The following is a 22,270-nucleotide window of genomic DNA, read 5'->3' as shown; positions in this document are numbered from 1 at the left end:
TCTTTAAAGTAGTCTCTACCTCTGTTTTTTAGAGGGCCATGTTAGTATGTTTGATATTTTGTCTGCTTTGTGTTACACTTTGATCAAATCCTTTGTAAGTGCACAAACCATAGGCTGCTGCCAGTTTTGGAAAGATGGCAAATCTTTGGAGAATGTTCCTCCCCAAATAGTATAAAGAAGGTTGTTTCAAGATGTCAAATCCATGCAAATTCACTCAGCTAGCTCAGGACCATGTATTGCTGTCATCTACAACCCAGTTTTTCACAGTTTATTGGAATCAAGATACCACCTCAACCATTTGTCTGTTAATCATTCTCCCATAGTTTGTGCCAAAAGGCAATTAAAAAAATGCCACTGATCTTGCCAACAAATACAAGATTTTACAACTAGCCCAAATGCTGCTCTATCATGAACATCATAATCAATCGCTACATTCAGTGCTAATAACTGTGTTAACAACATAGTAGTTACATAGGTTTTACTATGGTAATAGGGTTGTTGCGGAAACAGTTATTACACAATTGGAACAAGGAATGTGTAATTACACATTCACTTGCTGAAGTTTATTCCACATGTGTAACTACTGATGTTATAGCACATTCTCTTGTTCCACTATGTAACACATTTTTTATAAAAATATGTTTGGAAGTCACCTGTGAATTACCATGTTAATAATTCGAACCAAAATTGGACATGGTTAGTAACTACAAGGTGCCACTACCATCAAATCCAAATGTAATACCAGGGTTGATAAATAGGCTAGGATCTGGTAACAACACTTGTAACAAGGCCCATCCTGTCATTAACTACAGTTCATTTTTAATTAGTTTGTTTCTATGTTATGACCTGGATGAAAGGCTATACCGAATCAAGTTTAATGTAAGAACAATGTAGTTAAATACGATATACTTGTAATTATCATGCACCTACCCAGGAGTAAGCAACTTAATGTAAAGTGAAGCCCAGTAGGGTATAATCTTTATAATTACTATTTAGTTACAATGTAACAATCTCTGCAGAGAATAGGCTAAACAGGAGAAATTAGGAGACAGGAGAGCAAATTAGGTATAACCCTTTTAGTTACATTGTAATTACAATGTAATAATCTTTAACAACCAACTCAGTAATTACAATGTTGTTACACGGGATATACATGTATTTAAAATGTCCTTACCCAGGAGCAGGCAACATATTGCAAAATGAAGTGACATTTTAATTAATTACTTTGTAGTTACAATGTACAAATATTTGCAGACACTAGGCTAATCAGGATAAATAACGACAGGAGAACATTTTTCACTTTTACTTTTCTTTCACGGATTTGGCAATGATTCATATTCAAAATATTGAAATTCAAACCCCCATTTCAGACTCAAAGCAATAACTATTTTAGTTAGTAAAATCCCCATCATTCACAAAATGTAGCTAGCTAGCTAGATGGCTAGCTAGCCATTGTTAGCCTAATGTCAACATGTTTTCCATGTTAATAAACAAAATCATCATAAAGCATTTATTTTACAATATTATTTCACTATTTATGAGACTTACATTGCACTTTTGCACATAACAAACCTTGAAGGGACAGAGGAAATGTTACTGAGGGGGAAGAGCCAGTTCAACTCAAGGTGTCTTAAAAAAATTGCACCTCCCTCCCCAACGTTACAAATATTTTCGCATTACCCTCACCTTGTACTGTAAAATAAATTGAACACCCTCCCCCTAATAGAATTAACTCAAAATAATGTTTATGACCACAAATTAGAATAACTGTAGCGACCCTGTGTTTATAAATGTGGATATCCACTTTGCCACTTCAACATGCTTTTGTGGCACAGTCGATGCCACTCAGGGCTACGGGCCAGAAGGTTCACCGACCAGCACAGACGAGCTCACTCTCCCTGCCTGTTTCATTACACTAAGATAAGAGCCGGCTACAGATAATGATCAGCAATGGGGAAATCAGATTTTCAACATTTCAATGCCATATTTATAATGATATAAAATATGTGCAATGAATTTTCCACCAACAGATTTCTGTGCCAATGCACAGAACCAATAAACAAAGCATACCAACTTCAGGCACCTCAATATTATGGTTTGCGTTTTCAACACCACAATAATTAGACTATATCAATCTCGACAAACAATAAATACATCCTCCCTACCTTTTAGGCTTATCGAAGGCTTGGCTTGACAATCTCTGAATGTCATTAAACGTTTTGGTGTTTTGTAACAGCTCTCTCTTTCCATTCATCAATTGGCAGCTGCACAGTTTGAAATGATTGATTGATTTTATTTGTAAGTTAAAAAAAATACATATACATCAAGATTTTAAAAAGAGACAGATTGCACAGTAAAGTTAGGGACTTATTTCCATTGTGGTCCCTATTTTTTACACAAATACATACATTTGCCACCTCCTGGTGACAGCCCAGCGTTCTTCTGGCTTCTAATTTTATATATTTTTCTTTTGAATGTGCAAACGTACAATTTCAATCACTAAATGGAATACATAAAAGCAAACTAAATGCTTTGTGGTTTTTTAATGATTTTTATAAATGAGAGTTCAACAGGAAGAGTTGTCACACTAATCTCTTACACTCTGCAGACAAAACCTCAGGAAGACTTGTTTCCCCATCACTATTATAAAGGTTTGTAATGTGCAAAAGTACAATGTATATCTCAAAATAGTGAAATAGTATTGTTAACTAAATGTTTCACAAGTTTTCTGATGATTTCGTAATGTTGGAAAACATGTTGACATGGTATAGGGCAGGGGTATTCAACTCCTACCCATACGAGGTCCGGAGCCTGCTGGTTTTCTGTTTTACCTGATAATTAATTACACCCACCTGGTGTCCCAGATCTAAATCAGTGCCTGATGAGAGGGGAACAATGATATAAAGCAGTGGAACTGGCTTCAACGTCCAGATTTGAGTTTGAGGGGTATAGGGTGTCCACCCACTCTGCCCAGAGTGGAAGAAAACGTGCTTTGGTGATGCAATTTCACTTCCTTATGTTAGAAAATACATTTTACCAAGACAAATATGATTCTTTATGTTCTGAATCGATCAGTGGGGTCTTTCTCTAACATATCATTAACATGATAATCAAGAGGTCTGATTTCGTAACCTAATTGTAATGGGTGCGTGCTGGTGGCAGGGAAGTCAGGCGCAGGAGAGTGAACTTGGTATAAACGGAGCAGTTTTAATGAATAAACAAAAACTCAGAAAACCAAAATATACCAAATAAAATAAGAGTGTGCAAAACCCGTTGCACACCAGAACATAACTTGCACCAATACATACAACAAACAATCACCGACAAGGACATGAGGGGAAACAGAGGGTTAAATACACAACATGTAATTGATGGGATTGAAACCAGGTGTGATGGAAGACAAGACAAAATCAATGGAAAATGGATCAGGGATGGCTAGAAGGTCGGTGACGTCGACCGCCGAACATGATGGAAGTCGTGACACTGATACCTAATACAATAATAAGGACCGAGGTCTGTTGACAGAGCTCTGCAGCTTTCTCACTTAAACTTTTAAGGGTTTACGATTTTGTGGTCATCGTCTTCCAAGTTGTTTCAGCGGGTCGCAAATAGCAAAATTAGCATGACCCAAGCTGAATTAAATGTAAAAGGCTTTGACAATAGAAGGCTGACGTACACTCCATTGGCATTTCACAGAGATACACTTGTGTTTGTGAAAGTCTTCGAAGAAGAACAGGAACTTCGCATTAATATGAAAATACTACATGTCATATCTCAAAATCGATATCTATACTACCTCTATATTGTGTTATATCCACCGGATTTGAGAAGAAAAATGACGAGTTCAATCGTAAATCTGTCACGTATCTTTAATTCTTGCACAGCATCCAGCCTAGCTGATGCGATGCTATTTCCAGATTTTTCTCTCTGGCCTCCATTGATTTAGTCGTCTTAATTTTGACCATCAAGGGTAAAAACTCCAATATCTCTTGAACGGATTAAGATAGAGACTTGAGATTTGGACCATTTTTTTTCTACACAATTTCTACCCATTGGTCAAAATATGTGTTTTTTCATTGGACATCCTACATTGGGCCAGCTCTTAGCTAGCTTACATTAGTGAGTGATGGAAAAACGCTAGCTAGCTAGCTAGCTAGCTAGCTTTACCACCATCCTGTGTTAGTAAAACGTACTAACTAAAATAATTATTGCTTTGAGTCTGATATGGGAAATTTAATTTGAATGGTTTGAATATGAGTCTTTGTCAAATCTATTAAAGAAAGTTCAAACTGAAAACATGTCTCCTGTCTCCTTATTTCACCTGGTTAGCCTATTGTCTGCAATGGTTGTTACATTGTAACTACAAAGTCATCAAAATGGCACTTTAAATTAAATTGCTTGCTCCCGAGTAAGTACAGAGTCCTGTAATTACAGAGTTGGTTGTTAAAGATTGTTACATTGTAAGTACACTGTAACTAAAAGGGTTATACCTAACATTCTCATGTCTCCTAATTTCTCCTGTTTAGCCTATTGTCTGCAAAGGTTGTTACATTGTAACTAAATAGTAATTGTAAAGGTTATACCATACTGGGTTTTACTTTACATTAAGTTGCTTGCTCCTGGGTAGGTGCATGATAAATACAAGTATATCCAATGTAACTACATTGTTCTTACATTACATTTGATGCGGTATAGCTTTTGAACAAGGTCCAAACATAGAAATAAACAAATTGAAAATGACCGGTAGTTAAAGTGTGTAATTACAAAACATTAGTTACATAGTGGAACAAGATAATGTGTAATAACATCAGTAGTTACCAGGCATGTGCACAAATAGGGGTCTACCTGTGCCCTAAACACCTGCACCGTTGGTTGCCCTCCTACTTGCCAAGTGCCCTTTTGGGTGGTGGTATAGTATTTGTTAGTGTACAGTTTTTGTCATTGTTGCTCTGAACCCACTGCCACCAAGTCATCGTGATGTCCTTAAGTTTGCCACTCCCATCCTTACCCCTACCTCGTATGTTGGTCTGCCCTAAACAGAGCTCATATGCACCAGGTTGTGCCCTTTTCCAGTCTGCCCTGAACAGAGCTCATATGCACCAGGTTGTGCCCTTTTCCAGTCTGCCCTGTTAGCGGCAGGTATCCAAACATGCATGCACTGCGGGATGCAGTCACCGGTCGAGTGTGTGTACCAAGTTACCTAGTTTAAATTTCAAAAGTACTGCCACAGCAGCATACCATTTGATTACAAGTTGATAACACTTGATTTTCATCATCATTCATTTCCGGTCTGGTTGGCTGATAGCCTACCTGCAAACTCTTTTTGTGCCACTTCGATACAGCTACTACCAGAAGTGATTTTTGTAGCAGGTTAGGAGTGCATTTTCGCTAACTCTTTCCCAACCTTAACCTAATTATCCTAACCTGCTACGTTCATTCTCCTAAACACCTGCATAAGTTCTCCTAACCTGATACAAAAAGTCACTTCTGGTCGTAGCTGTTAAGAAGTGGCATGAAAAGAGTGTTTCTCTGCATGAAAAGAGTGTTTCTCTGCATGCAGCAGCACTTCCTTTATTTCCTTGTATAATCATAGCCGCAGGAAGGTGCTAGAGTTCCCATGATACATTGAAATAAATGTACCAAAGTTATTGAGTTACTGGTGTCTGTTCAGAAAGAAATGTAATAATTTAGAATAGCCTAATACACCACGAGTTGGCCTATAATTTAGCCACAGAGGATCAATAGCTTCTTCTTTTTTTAAATAGCTTAGCTGTGGATTGTGTGTAGCCCAATAACAAGGCATAGACTACAGTCGGGAACACACGGCAAATCTGTAACTGAATAGCATGAAGACAAAACCGGTCTTTCAGAATATTGAACTTCCAAATAGGTCTATTGAGCGTACGTTGTTTAATAAAGTAAAACAAGAGAGATAGGATTTTTATTCTGGAAAGTTTTTTAAGGACTATAATTTCCTCCTCATTTTGAACCATGTGTGTTTCCACACACCTAGGCCTAGGCTATTGATGGATTCAAGACAAGGTTGTTTTTATTGATCTCAGTTTGTCAATCAGCCTGTCATTTTGATCATTTGTGCAGTATTAAAATGATACAGCCAAAGTCTCTATTCAAGGTAAAATGACATAGAATTGTATGAAATATGTTTACAGTATAAAAGGCTACATTTTTACCAGACCCTAGGCTACAAAACAAATTCCCCTTGTGTGCAACTTCTGTAAACGCCTCTAACGTTACTCTACTGTTTTATACCACTAATGTGATAAGGTGCGTCTAGGTGGTAGGTGTAGGAGTCAGGCGCAGGAGAGCAGGGATGCCTGAGAAGCGTGTTTTAATAAGACAGTCCACCAACACAGGAATGGCACAATCGAAAAGGACAACGCCCTCTTTAACAGAGAACCCGTGCAAACGCACGGAGGAACAAAGTTTTGACACTCATACGCTTTACGTAACCGTGAAAACAAATAACGGTAAATCCAACCGATCACATCACAATAAAAGACTAATCCCGCACAAACTTAGGCAGGCAGCAGGTTATAATTAAACACACAGAAATTAATGCAAATGAAACCAGGTGTGAAAAAGAACCAAAGACAAAACAAACAAAAGGAAAAAGGGATCGGTAATGGCTAGTAGACCGGCGACGCCGGTGCGTTTGCACGGGTTCTCTGTTAAAGAGGGCGTTGTCCTTTTCGATTGTACACTGAAAAAAACATATAAACGCAACATGTAAAGTGTTAAAAGATCTCAGAAATGTTCCATACGCACAAAAAGCTTATTTCTCTCCAATTTTTTGCACACATTTGTTTACATCCCTGTTAATGAGCATTTCTCCTCTGCCAAGATAATCCATCCACCTGACAGATGTGGCATATCAAGAAGCTGATTGTCACGTGTGCTCCCTCTCCGGCCTCTAGGTCACCAGGCTGCTCATTATGACGCACACCTGTCACCATCATTACGCTCACCTGGACTCTATCACTTCCCTGATCACCTTCCCTATATATGTCACTCCCTTTGGTTCCTTCCCCAGGTGTCATTGTTTCTGTGTCATGTCTGTTTGTGTTTTCTTGTTTTGTATTATGTTACGTTAATTTATTAAAACACTCACACCCTGAACGTGATCCCGACTCTCAGGGCACATCGTAACAGGGAATCTTGTAACAGCAAGATCATTACACAGGTGCACCTTGTGCTGGGGAAAATAAAAGGACAATCTAAAATGTGCAGTTTTGTCACACAAAAAAATGCCACAGATGTCTCAAGTTTTGAGGGAGTGTGCAATTGGCATGCTGCACTACTTCCGGCACTGATAGAGATGGCCGCCTCGCTTCGCGTTCCTAGGAAACTATGCAGTATTTTTTTTTTTAACGTGTTATATCTTACATAGTAATTTTAGGTTTTATTACATACAGTCGGGAGAAGCTATTGGATAAAGAGCAACGTCAACTCACCATCATTACGACCAGGAATACAAATTTCCCGAAGCGGATCCTCTGTTTTGCCCACCACCCAGGACATAGAATCGGATCCCAGTCGGCCAACCAAAACAACGACGCCATAAAAGGGGCAGACGATCTTCTGGTCAGGCTCTCCAGGCTCTAGAGACGGGCACATCGCTCACTGCTCCTGAGCATACTACTCGCCAATGTCCAGTCGCCTGACAACAAGGTAGATGAAATCCGAGCAAGGGTAGCATTCCTGAGAGACATAGGAAACGTTCTGTATAACGTTCTTTGCTTCACGGAAACATGGCTCACTCGAGACACGCTATCGGAGTTGCTAAAGCCAGCTGGTTTCTTCACACATCGCGCTGACAGAAACAAGCATCTTTCTGGTAAGAAGAAGGGTGGAGGGGTGGGGGGGTATGCCTTATGATTAACAAGACGTGGTGTGATCATAACAACAACATACAAGTCCTTCTGTTCACCTGACTTAGAATTCCTTACAAACAAATGTCGACCGTATTATCTACCATGAGAATTCTCTTCGATTATAATCACAGTCGTTTATATTCCCCCCCAAGCAGACACATCGATGGCCCTGAACAAACTTCATTTGACTATGTAAACTGGAAACCACATATCCTGAGGCTGCATTCATTGTAGCTGGGGATTTTAACAAGGCTCATCTGAAAACAAGACTCCCTAAATTCTATCAGCATATTGATTGTGCATATTGATTTACCAGCCCTGGTGGCTGGTAAAACCCTGGATCATTGTTATTCTAACTTCCGCCCTCCTTTCAGAAAAGCTGACCATGACTCCATTTGGTTGCTCCCAGCCTATAGACAGAGACTAAAACAGGTCTGTTCAACGCTGGTCCGACCAATCTGATTCCACGCTTCAAGATTGCTTCGACCACGTGGACTGGGATATGTCACAGGAAGGCCATAAAGATCATCAAGGACATCAACCACCCGATCCACCCCGCTATCATCCAGAAACCAGGGACGAGAGACTGAAAAACAGCTTTCATCTCAAGGCCATCAGACTGTTAAACAGCCACCACTAACATTGAGTGGCTGCTGCCAACATACCGACTCAACTCCAGCCACTTTAATAATGTATAAAATTGATGAAAAAAATGTATCACTAGCCACTTTAAACAATTCCACTTCATATAATGTTTACATACCCTACATTACTCATCTCATATGTATATACTGTACTCGATACCATCTACTGCATCTTGCTTATGCCGTTCTGTACCATCACTCATGTACATGTACATATTCTTCATTCCTTTACACTTGTGTGTATAAGGTAGTTGTTGTGAAATTGTTAGGTTAGATTACTCGTTGGTTATTACTGCATTGTCGGAACTAGAAGCACAAGCATTTCGCTACACTCGCATTAACATCTGCTAACCATGTGTATGTGACAAATAACATTTGATTTTGATTTGACTGCAAGAATGTCCGCCAGAGCTGTTGCTAGAGAATTTAATGTTAATTTCTCTACAATGTCGTTTTAGAAAATTTGGCAGTACGTCCAACCCAGTAGGGGCTCCTCAAGGGAGGAAGGGAGAGAGAGAGAAAGTGAGAAAATATATATATTTCATTTCATCTTTTACTTAGCTAGCGAATGCAGCTAGCTAGTTTAGCCTACTTAAACAGAGAGGGATGCTATGTTAGCTAGCTGGCTATGACTATCCAACACTGGAACTCTTCTAAGTCAAGCTAAGCTTTTGGTTTTATTCATTTATTGCCACCTTGGCCAACTGCAGGTTTACTAATGCGTTAGTTCTAGTAGATATGTTGACTAAGTATGATGTTAGCTAATATGGTTACGATGTAGAAAGTGAACTGTGTTTTCGTGTGATCAGGAGTATATTCATTTCGCAGATTCTGTTGAAAAGCGTTACTTAAACGGAAACAAACAGAACGAAACAGGGATAAACATACAGTGACTTGCGAAAGTATTCGGCCCCCTTGAACTTTGCGACCTTTTGCCACATTTCAGGCTTCAAACATAAAGATATAAAACTGTATTTTTTTGTGGGACACAATCATGAAGTGGAACGACATTTATTGGATATTTCAAACTTTTTTAACAAATCAAAAACTGAAAAATTGGGCGTGCAAAATTATTCAGCCCCCTTAAGTTAATACTTTGTAGCGCCACCTTTTGCTGCGATTACAGCTGTAAGTCGCTTGGGGTATGTCTCTATCAGTTTTGCACATCGAGAGACTGACATTTTTTCCCATTCCTCCTTGCAAAACAGCTCGAGCTCAGTGAGGTTGGATGGAGAGCATTTGTGAACAGCAGTTTTCAGTTCTTTCCACAGATTCTCGATTGGATTCAGGTCTGGACTTTGACTTGGCCATTCTAACACCTGGATAATGGAACCATTCCATTGTAGATTTTGCTTTATCTTTTGGATCATTGTCTTGTTGGAAGACAAATCTCCGTCCCAGTCTCAGGTCTTTTGCAGACTCCATCAGGTTTCTTCCAGAATGGTCCTGTATTTGGCTCCATCCATCTTCCCATCAATTTTAACCATCTTCCCTGTCCCTGCTGAAGAAAAGCAGGCCCAAACCATGATGCTGCCACCACCATGTTTGACAGTGGGGATGGTGTGTTCAGCTGTGTTGCTTTTACGCCAAAAAGAACGTTTTGCATTGTTGCCAAAAAGTTCAATTTTGGTTTCATCTGACCAGAGCACCTTCTTCCACATGTTTGGTGTGTCTCCCACGTGGCTTGTGGCAAACTTTAACCGACACTTTTTATGGATATCTTTAAGAAATGGCTTTCTTCTTGCCACTCTTCCATAAAGGCCAGATTTGTGCAATATACGACTGATTGTTGTCCTATGGACAGAGTCTCCCACCTCAGCTGTAGATCTATGCAGTTCATCCAGAGTGATCATGGGCCTCTTGGCTGCATCTCTGATCAGTCTTCTCCTTGTATGAGCTGAAAGTTTAGAGGGACGGCCAGGTCTTGGTAGATTTGCAGTGGTCTGATACTCCTTCCATTTCAATATTATCGCTTGCACAGTGCTCCTTGGGATGTTTAAAGCTTGGGAAATATTTTTGTATCCAAATCCGGCTTTAAACTTCTTCACAACAGTATCTCGGACATGCCTGGTGTGTTCCTTGTTCTTCATGATGCTCTCTGCGCTTTTAACGGACCTCTGAGACTATCACAGTGCAGGTGCATTTATACGGAGACTTGATTACACACAGGTGGATTGTATTTATCATCATTAGTCATTTAGGTCAACATTGGATCATTCAGAGATCCTCACTGAACTTCTGGAGAGAGTTTGCTGCACTGAAAGTAAAGGGGCTGAATAATTTTGCACGCCCAATTTTTCAGTTTTTGATTTGTTAAAAAAGTTTGAAATATCCAATAAATGTCGTTCCACTTCATGATTGTGTCCCACTTGTTGTTGATTCTTCACAAAAAATACAGTTTTATATCTTTATGTTTGAAGCCTGAAATGTGGCAAAAGGTCGCAAAGTTCAAGGGGGCCGAATACTTTCGCAAGGCACTGTACCTGAATTTTTCCAATAAAAACTCTCGTTGGCAACTGTTGGACTAATAATTACACCCTAGATCATCTAGATGCAGGCAAGACTGTGCAAAGCGATATTGAATCTGTCACCTTGATTACTCAAAATGTTCCTCTCATCCTGTGCATGTGAACTTTCATTCATTCATAAGCTAGATTGTAGCAACCTCATGATAGATATTTGAGTATCATGTAGTAGCCTAAACCTATCGCTGTTACATTGAACTGGGTGAATGGAATATGAATGACAGTCATCCAATATGCTGTAACAGAAATAAGGCCATGCTCATAACAAAAAAAATGTCCTTCCTCATCTTAAACGTCACCGACCGTCACTGGTCCAACCGGGCCTCGCAACCGCAGACCATGTAACCGTGTAACCACGCCAGCCCAGGACCTTCATATCCGGCTTCTTCACCTGCGAGATTGTCTGAGACCAGCCACCCAGACAGCTGATGAAACTGTGAGTTTGCACAACCAAAGAATTTCTGCAAAAACTGCCAAAAACCGTCTCAGGGAAGCTCATGTGCGTGCTCCTTGTCCTCACCAGTGTCTTGACCTGACTGCAGTTCGGCGTTGTAACTGACTTCAGTGGGCAAATGCTCAACTTTGATGACACAGGCACGCTGGAGAAGTGTGCTCTTCACAGATGAATCCCATTTTCAACTGTACAGATGGGCAGATGGCAGACAGCGTGTATCGGTGTTGTGTGGGCGAACGGTTTGCTGATGTCAATGTTGTGAACAGAGTGCCCCATGGTGGCAGTGGGGTTATGGTACGGGCAGGCATAAGCTACGGACAATGAACACAATTGTCGTGTCATTAATCTGCTGCCATCACCTCATTTTTAGCATGATAATGCACGCAACATATCGCAAGGATTGTACAAAATTCCTGGACGGTGAAAATGGTCACTCATTGAGCATGTTTGGGATGCTCTGGATCGACTTGTGGTGGTCACACCAGATACTGACTGGTTTTCTGAAAAAACTGAAAGGTCTGTGCATGGCCCTGGTAGTTACTGTACACATGTGGAATAAACTTCAGCAAGTGAATGTGTAATTACACATTTCTTGTTCCAATTGTGTAATACCCAATTCCGCAACAACCCTATTACCATGTAAATGGCATAGTAAAACGTATGTAACTATTATGTTGTTAACACAGTTATTACTGTGTTAGTTCCATAATAATAAGGGCAACTTAATATAAAGTGTTACCTAATTTCATAATCCCAAATTGAACCTCCACAGCACCACATGGGCTTCATACTACTGTTAATACTTTATTTTCCGATTATTATTATTATTTTATCTATGACATAATGATAATGAAGAACAGTTGAAGTTACTTTCATCACTTCATACGGTCAGGTCAGGTTTGGATAATGTATCAGCCTTTAATTGTGAGTGAGAGTCGTACCTATTTCTCATCTCTTCTAACCTTCCATCCACTAATGATGAGTTAGTGATGTTGTTATTGTTGCTGCTGTTGAGCATTGGTCTCGCCCCTTAACTGTAGCTGGCTTCCTTTGTTTGCTGTACCATGTGATTTTTCTCCTTCAGCTCAGGCAGACTGCACTCCCCACCCCCATCATCTTCACTCTCCTTCCCTCTCATCTCATCTCTCTCTCTCTTGCTCTCCCGCTCCCTCTTGGATGGTTTGCTCTCGTTTTCCATCCCTCATCACTGCTCTGCTGCTCATGCCGTTTTCAGGCTCCCTCCCCCACACAAGCTGTGTGTGTGTGTGTGTGTGTGTGTGTGTGTGTGTGTGTGTGTGTGTGTGTGTGTGTGTGTGTGTGTGTGTGTGTGTGTGTGTGTGTGTGTGTGTGTGTGTGTGTGTGTGTGTGTGTGTGTGTGTGTGTGTGTGTGTGTGTGTGTGTGTGTGTGTGTGTGTGTGTTAAACAGGGAATTAAAATCAAATCAAAGGTTATTGGTCACATACCCGTGATTAGCAGATGTTATTGCGGGTGTAGCTTCTAGCTCCGTCAGTGCAGTAATATCTAACAAGTAATATCTAACAAATTACACAACATATACCCAATACACGTAAATCTATGTAGGAATGAATTAAGACTATATGCATATGGACGAGCGATGTCAGAGCAGAACGGACTAAGAATAGAATAGTATAGAATACAGTATATACATATGAGATGAGTAATGCAAGATATGTAAATATTATTAAGTGAATGAGATGTATTTATTTTTTAACCTTTATTTAACTAGGCAAGTCAGTTAAGAACAAATTCTTATTTTCAATGACGGCCTAGGAACAGTGCCTGTTCAGGGGCAGAACGACAGATTTGTACCTTGTCAGCTTGGGGGTTTGAACTTGCAACCTTCTGGTTACTAGTCCAACGCTTTCACCACTAGGCTACCCTGCCGCCCCATACAGTAGAATAGTATAAAAAACAGGATATACATATGAGATGAGCAATGCCAGCTATGTAACCATTATTAAAGTGACTAGTGTTCCATTCCTTAAAGTGGCCAGTGATTTCTAGTCTATGCCTATATGCAGCAGCCTTAAATGTGCTAGTGATGGCTGTTTAACAGTGTAATGGCCTTGAGATAGAAGCTGTTTTTCAGTCTCTCGGTCCCAGCTTTTATGCACCTGTGCTGACCTCACATTCTGGATGATAGCAGGGTGAACAGGCAGTGGATCGGGTGGTTGATGTCCTTGATGATCTTTTTGGCCTTCCTGTGACATCAGGTGCTCTAGGTGTCCTGGAGGGCGGGTAGTTTGCCCCCGGTGATGTGCTGGGCTGACCACACCACCCTCTGGAGAGCCTTGCGGTTGCGGGCAGTGCAGTTGCCGTACCAGACGTTGATATAGCCCGACAGAATGCTTTCAATAATAAGAAACATTCACTTATGTAGGGTAGGGGGCAGCATTTGGATTTTTGGGTGAAAAGCATGCCCAAATTAAACTGCTTTCTACTCGGGCCCAGAAGATAGGATATGCATATTAGTAGATTTGGATAAAAAACACTCCAGAGTTTCCAAAACTGTTAAAATAATGTCTGTGAGTATAACAGAACTGATTTGGCAGGCGAAAACCTGAGAAAAATCCATTCAGGAAGTAGGATTCTTTTTGTTTGTTGTAGTTTTTCTATTCAATACCATAACAGTATCCATTGACTTAGGACTCAAATTGCAGTTTCTATGCCTTCCACTAGATGTCAACAGTCTTTAGAAATTGTTTCAGTCTTGTAATTCTGAAAAATGAAGGAGTAAGAGCAGTCTGAATGAGTGGACCCTGATGTGTCAGAACTTTTTCATGCGCACGACCAGAGAGAATGCCTTTCTTTGTTTACCTTTTATATTGACGACGTTATACGTTATTGTCCGGTTAATATATTATTGATCATTTAGGCTAAAAACAACCTGAAGATTGAATATAAACATCGTTTGACATGTTTCTAGTAGTGTGGGGGCTGTACTTTGACAAAGTGGGTCGGGTTATATCCTGCTTGGTTGACCCTGTCCAGGGGTATCGTCGGACGGGGCCATAGTGTCTCCCGATCCCTCCTGTCTTAGCCTCCAGTATTTAGGCTGCAATAGTTTATGTGTCGGGGAGCTAGGGTCCGTCTGTTATATCTGGAGTATTTCTCCGGTCTTATCTGGTGTCCTGTGTGAATGCTCACTCTAACTCTCTCTTTCTCTTTTTCTCCCTTTTCTCTCTTCTCTCGGAGGACCTGAGCCCTAGGACCATGCCTCAGGACTACCTGGCCTGATGATTCCTTGCTGTCCCCAGTCCACCTGGTTGTGCTGCTGCTCCAGTTTCAACTGTTCTACCTGCAGCTATGGAACCCTGACCTGTTCACCGGACGTGCTACCTTGTCCCGGACCTGCTGTTTTCGACTTTCTCTCTCTACCGCACCTGCGGTCTCTAACTCTGAATGATCGGCTATGAAAAGACAACTGACATTTACTCTTGAGGTGCTGACCTGTTGCATCCTCTACAACCACTGTGATTATTATTATTTGACCCTGCTGGTCATCTATGAACATTTGAACATCTTGGCTATGTACTAATCTCAACCCGGCACTGCCAGAAGAGGACTGGCCACCCCTCAGAGCCTGGTTCCTCTCTAGGTTTCTTCCTGGGTGTCTGCCTTTCTAGGGAGTTTTTCCTAGACTGTGCTTCTACATCTGCATTGCTTGCTGTTTGGGGTTTTAGGCTGGGTTTCTGTATAACACTTTGTGACATCGATTGATGTAAAAAGGACTTTATAAATAAATGTGATTGATTGAGTATGCGTAATGGTGGTTGCCAGGTGTGTGTAATGTGGGTTGTTGCTGGATATTAGCGGGAACTTACATTGATCCAGAGCATCCAAACATGCTCAATCAGTGACATCTCTGGTGAGTATGCAGGCCATGGAAGAACCGGGCCATTTTCAGCTTCCAGGAATGTTGCTGAAACATGAGGTGATGGAGGTTGATGAATTGCACGACAATGGGCCTCAGGATCTCGTCATTGATAAATGCAATTGTGTTCGTAGTTTATGCCTGCCTGCCCATACCATAACCTCACCGGGATTATGGGGCACATGGGGTACTCTGTTAACTTGTTATGGCTGCAATCCCGTTAACGGTATAATTGTCATCAACAACCGCTGAATTGCATAGCGCCACATTCAAACAATATTTCTAAAAATATTTATATTCATGAAATCACAAGTGCAATATAGGAAAACACAGCCTTTTGTTAATCCACCTGTCATGTCAGATTTTGAAAATATGCTTTACAGCGAAAGCAATCCAAGCTTTCGTGTAGGTTTATCGATCGCTCGACAAAACATTATGTACACTTAGCATCAAGTAGCTTGGTCACGAAAATCAGAAAAGCAATCAAATTAATCGTTTACCTTTGATGATCTTCGGATGTTTTCACTCACGAGACTCCCAGTTACACAATAAATGTTCCTTTTGTTCCATAAAGATTATTTTTATATCCAAAATACCTCAGTTTGTTTGGCGCGTTATGTTCAGAAATCCACAGGAAAGAGCGGTCACGACAACACAGACAAATTCCAAATAGTTTCCGTAATGTCCACAAGAAACATGTCAAACTTTTTTTATAATCAATCCTCAGGTTGTTTTTAAAATATATAATCGATAATATATCAACCCCAACTGTAGGAGAGGGAAAGGCAATGGCTGCCCAAACTCTGTTGTGTGAGCAAAACTCATGCAAATACCTGACGCGATGTTATCTTTCTGGTTCATTTTTCTAAAATAAAAGCCTGAAACTATGTCTGAAGACTGTTGACACCTTGAGGATGCGATAGGAAAAGGAATCTGGTTGATGTCCTTTAAATGGAGCAAAGGCAGGCTATGGAACATGGAGTTTTCAAAATAGAAGCCACTTCCTAGTTTGATTTTCCTCAGGGTTTCGCCTGCAATAACAGTTCTGTTATACTCACAGTCAATATTTTGACAGTTTTGGAAACTTTAGAGTCTTTTCTATCCAAAACTAATAATAATATGGATATATTAGCAACTGAGACTGAGGAGCTGGCCGTTTACTCTGGGCACCTTTTCATCCAAGCTACTCAATACTGCCCCTGCAGCCATAAGAAGTTAACAACGTTGACATCAGCAAACCGCTCACCATCTGCCCTGTACCGGTATAAACGGGATTCATCTGTAAAGAGCACACGTCTCCAGCGTGCCAGTGGCTATCGAAGGTGAACATTTACCCACTGAAGTCAGCCACGATGCCGAACTGCAGTCAGGTCAAGACCCTGCTGAGGACGACAAGCACACAGATGAGCTTCCCTGAGACGGTTTCTGACAGTTTCTGCAGAAAATCTTCGGTTGTGCAAACCAACAGTTTCAATAGCTGTCCAGGTGGCTTGTCACTGACAATCCTGCAGTTGAAGAAGTCAGATGTTGAGGTCCTGGGGTGGCGTGGTTAAACGTGGTCTGCTGTTGTGAGGCCGGTTGGACATACTACCAAATTCCCTAAAATGACATTGAAGGCTGCTGATGGTAGAGAAATATGGAACATTTCGGGATCTTAAATTTCAGCTCATGAAACGTGGGACCAACACTTTCCATGTTGCGTTTGTATTTTTTTTTATTTTGGGGGGGGACAAACAGCTGACTGAAGACGGGACAGCCGGGCATTCATGCGGTTGAGTCCATTTCTGCGGTAACATTGACTTTTAACGTGATGAAACTTTGTTTCTTCTTGCTGACGGTTGCCTTCGTTGCACCGCCCCTCCCTGCACACATGCATATAACAAACAGAATCAATAGCACAGGCTTGGAACCTCTAACCCTGGCAATTTGACAGGTGAACTCATGGGTACACTTGCTGTAAAATAGGGGTAGGGTTGTAGAGAATCGAAGGACCATGAATGTAATAAGAAATCTTAGGTGCTGGCTTAAGGCCGGTAGCAACCACTACAGAATGTCCAGTCAGAAATAGGATGAAGCGGGTGTCCAGGTTCGGGGGAGTCTAATGGAAGAAGATGTCCACATTCACACATCACACACACACATCTGACCACTCATGGTTCAGATAACCGAGAATCATGTCCATTGAAAACTTACATTAACTATGCTTAATTAAACATCAGACATACAGGGATTTAGTCCACAGGAGGAAAAGTTCAGCAGGAGGGAAAACTGTGGAAGTGCTCATCAGGATGGGGAAAGCACGTTTCTGACCACACAGCGTGCTGGGGTCATAGACCAACTGAAACTGAAGTCCCGGGAATTAAGGCTGTTGATAGGCTGAACGAGATGTGATGATAAGTATTTGGCGTGACTTTGATCAATAAGACACTAACTAAAGTAAGGGCCCTCTGAATGGGAGACTAAACTGCCCGACTAGAGCTAACCATAAAGGATGGCCAGAATCAGCTGACTGTTTTAACACTTGCAAAGGCTGCCTGGTATTGTGATGCAATAATTTCCATAGTAATGTAGAATGTTAATTCGAATGATGTTAACTGGTGTGGATCATGCAATGGAATGTGTTTTTTGAAATGTCAGTTGAGTTGAATCAACAAATCACAGCACATATTGGTGGGTACACTTCCTTCTTTCACTTCCTGCTCTGCTCCTTGCACTGGCCACCAGTCCACCTATTATGCCATCATTGACATGAATGGGGACACCTATTCTATTCTTTCTATTTATATCGCAGCACATGCAGTCAGGAGTTGTAGAGGAGAAAATGTGTCCTTATAAAAAAAAAATGCTGTCGAACTGTTATTTCGGTGACCCCGGTATTTATTATGGATCCCCATTAGTTCCTGCCAAAGCAGCAGCTACTCTTCCTGGGGTCCAGCAAAATTAAGGCGTTTTATGCCATTTTAAAACATTAAAATACATTCACAGATTTCACAACACACAGTGTGCCCTCAGGCCACTACTCCACCACTACCACATATCTACAGTACTAAATCCATGTGTATGTATAGTAAATATGTTATCGTATGTGTATGTGTCTGTGTGTGTGTATGCATGTGTTCGTGCCAATGTTTGTGTTGCTTCACAGTCCCCGCCGTTCCATAAGGTGTTTTTTAATCTGTTTTTGTAAATCTAATTTTACTGCTTGCATCAATTACTTGATGTGGAATAGAGTTCCATGTAGTCATGGCTCTATGTACTACTGTGTGCCTCCTATAGTCTGTTCTGTACTTGGGGAATGTGAAGAGATTTCTTGTGGCATGTCTTGTGGGGTATGCATGGGTGTCTGTGCTGTGTGCCAGTAGTTTAGACAGACAGCTCTGTGCATTCAACATGTCAAGACCTCTCATAAATAAAAGTAGTGAGGAATTCAATCTCTCCTCCACTTTCAGCCAGGAGAGATTGACATGGATATTATTCATATTAGCTCTCTGTGTACATCCAAGGACCAGCTGTTCTGAGCCAATTGCAATTTTCCTAACTCCTTTTTTGTGGCACCTGACCACACGACTGAACAGTAGTCAAGGTGCGACAAAACTAGGGCCTTTAAGTCCTGCCTTGTTGATAGTGTTGTTAAGAAGGCAGAGCATCACTTTATTATAGACAGACTTCTCCCCATCTTAGCCTCTACTGTATCAATATGTTTTGACAATGACAGTTTACAATCTAGTGTTACTCCAAGCAGTTTCGTCATCTCAATTTGCTCAATTTCCAGATTATTTATTACAAGATTTAGTTGAGGTTTAGGGTTTAGTGAGTGTTTTGTTCCAGTTTTAGAAATATTTAGGGATAACTTACTCCTTGCCACCCACTCTGAAACTAACTGCAGCTCTTTGTTGAGTGTTGCAGTCATTTCAGTTGTTGTAGTAGCTGAAGTGTATAGTGTCGAGTCATCCGCATACATAGAAACTCTGGCTTTACTCAAAGTCAGTGGCATGTCACTAGTAAAAAATTGAAAATAGCAAGGGGCCTAAACAGCTACCCTGGAGAATTCCTGATTATAACTGGATTATATTTGATAGGCTTCCATTAAAGGACACCCTCTGTGTTCTGTTAGACAAGTAACTCTTTATCCACATTATAGCAGGGGTGTAAAGCCATAACACATATGTTTTTCCAACAGCAGACTATGATCGATAATATCAAAAGCAGCACTGAAGTCTAACAAGACAGCCCCCACAATTATTTTATCAGCCAATCATCAGTAATTTGTGTAAGTGCCGTGCTTGTTGAATGTCCTTCCCTAGAAGCATGCTGAAATTCTGTTGTCAATTTATTTACTGTAAAATAGCATTGTATCTGGTCAAATTTTTTCAAGAAGTTTACTTATGGTTGGTAACAGGCTGATTGGTCGACGATTTGAGCCAGTAAAGGGGGCTTTACTATTCTTGGGTAGCGGAATTACTTTAGTTTCCCTCTAGGCCTGAGGGCCCACGCTCTCTTGTAGGGTTAAATTGAGGAGGTGACAAATAGGAGTGTCAATATCGTTTGTTATTATCCTCAGTAATTTTCCATCTAGATTGTCAGACACTGGTGGCTTGTCATTGTTGATAGACAACAATAATTGTTTAACCTCCTCCACACTGACTTTATGGAATTCAAAAGTACAATTATTGTCTTTCATAATTTGGTCCGATATACTTAGATGGTAGTGTCAGTGTTTGTTGCTGGCATGTCATCCCTAGGTTTGCTTATCTTTCCAATGAAAAAGTAATTAAAGTAGTTTGCAATATCAATGGGCTTTGTGATGAATGAGCCATTTGATTCAATAAATAAAGGAGCCAAGTTGGCTTTTTTCCACATATTTCATTTAAGGTGTCCCAAAGGTTTTTACTATCATTCTTTATATAATTTATCTTTGTTTCATAGTGTAGTTTCTTTTTCTTTCGTTTAGTCACACGATTTCTTAATTTGCAGTACGTTTGGCAATCAGTTGGGCTGCCAGATACCTTTGCCTCATCCCTCTCAATCATAAAATTTTTCAATTCCTCATCAATCCAAGGGGATGTAACAGTTTTTACAGTTATTCTCTTAATGGGTGCGTGCTTATTAGTAACTGGAATAAGTAGTTTCATAAATGCATCAAGTGCAGTGTCTGGTTGCTCCTCATTACACACCACAGACCAGCAAATATTCTTTACATCATCATCATACTTTTTGTATGAGCTCTTATACACTATATTAGGCCCAGCCTTTGGAAATTTGGTTTTCCTAAATATGGCTATTATATTGTGAAGCTAATTAGACGTAGACTTACTCATGTTATTTACATTGTGCAGGGCGAGTTGCATAAAGTGGTCTTCCTACTATTGCACACCGCCTCAGTGCTGACAGTGTAGCTCTGGTTTATAGGCTCATGATTACTGCTTACAATAGCTGTAGGATAAACAGATGTATTCGGTGCAATTAGGGGTACATAAATTAAATGACTTACATTGTGTTTGCCAATGCCCCTAACATCATGTACATTTGATGCAGCATTATGACGACTCATTGTCGGGATTAACTGAGATTAACTTGGATAATTTACCAGTCATTGTTTCAACGCAGCCTTGAAATGCGTGGACAGAGTCCAGGAGCCAAGATGATTTGGATGGACTTCGTAATTCCTGTAGAGTATCTTCTGTTTCCAGAAGTTGTAAAAGTTATCTATAAAAGTGACTCCAGCAGAGCTACAGTAGTCTTTTAGCCAGATGTGTAATGCCAGCAGCAAATTTTTCACACCCGGCGGCCCAACGATGATACTGGACCTGAAATTATTGGTCTTTTTTTGTAGTCTGAATGAAGCTGAGTAGAAATGTGGAGGGGGGAGGATCTACTAAGAACGTAATTAGACAAGAGGACGGCAAAGAGTCACAGCCTTTTCCACTGGGTCAGGGACCAGACAGCCCAAAAACGACCACCGTGTTGGAGAGAATCGTCTTTACCTTCTTTGTGTTGTTACTAGCCCTTTTCCAATACCTCAGAAATGCACAATTATTTCCTTGAGATAATCACAGATCAGTGGTTACCAACCTATTTCTTTCACAAATCCAACCAATTCAGATATATTATCACTGAAAGGGAGGGAGGAAGGAAGGATGCATTTCAAATAGGGCCATAGTGATCCTGGGGAAGTAGCCTAGCTGTTGACTTTGGGGAGCAGGAAATGTCCTAAGGTCAACTGGGGTGTAAACCCTGGATAAGGATTGTGAGGGAGTTAAATCCTAGTTCATGGCCTATAATTTGATCACATCAGTGGCTGTTTCTTGAGTTATTGTTTCATTTTCAATACAAATAAAATGACATCCCTCTTGAGCAAATATTCAATGTTATTCATTAATCCGCTACTACACCTACTATCCCATATTTTCCTCTATTTTTCACACGATATTGCAGAAGTACAGTATGAAGTGGCCTGTCTTACTACCTGCTCATATTCAGCCAACATTTTTAAATTGTTAAGCGAGTGAAGCATGTGGCTATTTTTATTTTTGCTGTGGAAACAATAAGCCCACTGAAGCCTGTCCAAATTACTTATTGTTTTTCCTGGTATGGGGGATAAGGAACCCATTGTCTTGGTTTGTGGTGGCTTCATGCTACATACAGTGCCTTGCGAAAGTATTCGGCCCCCTTGAACTTTGCGACCTTTTGCCACATTTCAGGCTTCAAACATAAAGATATAAAACTGTATTTTTTTGTGAAGAATCAACAACAAGTGGGACACAATCATGAAGTGGAACGACATTTATTGGATATTTCAAACTTTTTTAACAAATCAAAAACTGAAAAATTGGGCGTGCAAAATTATTCAGCCCCTTTAC

At 40.6% G+C, this 22,270-nt stretch overlaps 1 protein-coding gene across 2 annotated transcripts in view; it reads left to right on the top strand.

Annotated features, from left to right (window-relative positions):
* The window catches only part of mmp24 (matrix metallopeptidase 24), a 67,862-nt gene that overhangs the window by 3,123 nt on the left and 42,469 nt on the right, over positions 1-22,270 (top strand). The window lies entirely within an intron of this gene.

This window comes from Oncorhynchus mykiss, chromosome 17, assembly GCF_057628025.1.
Source record: "Oncorhynchus mykiss isolate SJ-2025 chromosome 17, ASM5762802v1, whole genome shotgun sequence".
Lineage (NCBI taxonomy): Eukaryota > Metazoa > Chordata > Actinopteri > Salmoniformes > Salmonidae > Oncorhynchus > Oncorhynchus mykiss.
This window is presented reverse-complemented; position numbering and strand designations above follow the sequence as displayed.